Here is a 1929-nt window from a genome sequence, read left to right on the forward strand (position 1 = left end):
AGTAGTTAAAATTTAATCAAATTTTCAAATAAAAATATTGAACTACAACCAAAAAAAGTTGCATTTTTAATAAAATAATTGTATTTTCTATAGAAAATGACGAATGTTAAACAAAAGTTTAATTTTCGGTGAAAAGAAGACTTTTTTAGTTTGCATCCGCTATTTTGAAATTTTAATTACTAATGTGAAATCTTTAATCAAATCTGAAAAGAATTTTGTATTTTAAATGCGAAATTTGGAATTAGCTATCTTAAAAAACATGTAATAACTGCCTTCTTGTTAAATTTTAATTAGTTAAAGACTTGTGGCCGGATTTTGACGATTCTGCCCCACTGTGCAAAGATATGAATTTTTTAAAGAAAATTATGAATATTTAAGAATCAAGAAATATTATTTTAAATAAAAAAGTTTAACTGGAACAAAAAAAAAAAGAAAAAAAAGACGAATTCTCACCCGAAACAAATTAAATTTTAACCACATGTTTTGAATTTTCAACCCAAAAGTATAAATTTTGAACTACAAATTTAGATTTCAACCAAATATATGAATTCTATTCCAAAATGATCGAATTTTTAACCTAATAAGACGTATTCTCTATAAAGTAGTTGAATTTTCAACTAAAAAGTTCATTTTCAACCAAATATATACATTTTCTACCAAAATAATATAAACAAATTAAGAAGTGTGTATATTAAAAAAATGTCTTGCTATGAATTTTCAAATAGTTACTTTATGTTTTTAATATTTAAAAATGAAAATTCAGAGAATAGAATGCGCGTGTATTTCATTAGACCGTTTTTTGTCAGATAAGGATGAATGCAAAGAGATCATCTAAAAAAAATTAACGTTTAACCACATTGTTGAATTTTCTACCCAAAATTTTGAACTACAGATTTAATTTTCAACCAAATATATGAATTCTATTCCAAAACAATAGAATTTTTAACCCAAAAAAACGTTTTCTCTATAAAATATTTGAATTTTCATTTAACAAGTTCATTTTTAATTAAATATTAAAAAAATGTGTTGCTAGGAATTTTTAAATATGTACTTTGTTTTTAATATTAAAAAATAAAATATCCAAAGAATTTAAAATGATTTCTATTTATTTTAATGCATTTTTACGATTTCAAGAGATTTTTAAGAATTTCTAGAGAACTTTAAGGAATAAATTTTATTTCCAGGGATTTCTGCGGATTTCAACAATTTTAGGGCATCTAAAGAACATAACCAAATTTGAAAGTAATTGCAAGATTTTGAGGTATTTGAAAAGATTCCAAAGAATTTCAAGAGATTCGTTTCAAAATATTTGAGAACTCTTAATATTAAAAAATAACTTGTTAGGATTTTTAAATACTTTATATTTTTAATATTAGAAAATAAGAATCCAGGGACGAAAACGCGCGTGCATTTCATAAAAACTGGCTTTTTCTACATAAATTTGATGAATAATTCTAATTTAATTTGTATCCAAGGAATTTCAAATGATTTCTACGTGTGTTAATGGATATTTATAATTTCAAGAGATTTATAGAGAACATTAGGGATTAAATTAATATTAAAATTAATATTAATATTAATTAATATTTTAATTTTAAAATAACTTAAAATCTTTAAAATCCTTTTAAATTTCTCCCATTCCTTCATATCTCTTGAAACTTTTAAAATTTCTAGAAACTCCTTCAAATAAAATGTAATTTATTCCCTAATGTTCTCTATAAATATCTTGAAATTATAAATATCCATTAACACACGCAGAAATCATTTGAAATTCCTTGGATATAAATTAAATTATATATATATAAATTTTTTTTGGTTCGGTTTTGTTTCCTCTAGAATCAAACCGAAGGGCCTATGATAAAGCCACCGAACGCGTCCTCGGGTTGCGGATAGAGGGTCCCTGTACCAAGGGTTTCTGCTGAATATGGT

The 1929-nt window shown here is 23.8% G+C and overlaps 1 protein-coding gene across 1 annotated transcript in view; it reads left to right on the forward strand.

Annotated features, from left to right (window-relative positions):
* LOC117180246 (carboxy-terminal domain RNA polymerase II polypeptide A small phosphatase 1) overlaps positions 1–1929 on the forward strand; it is a 26089-nt gene that overhangs the window by 18032 nt on the left and 6128 nt on the right. The window lies entirely within an intron of this gene.

This window comes from Belonocnema kinseyi, chromosome 9, assembly GCF_010883055.1.
Source record: "Belonocnema kinseyi isolate 2016_QV_RU_SX_M_011 chromosome 9, B_treatae_v1, whole genome shotgun sequence".
In the NCBI taxonomy this organism is placed as follows: domain Eukaryota; kingdom Metazoa; phylum Arthropoda; class Insecta; order Hymenoptera; family Cynipidae; genus Belonocnema; species Belonocnema kinseyi.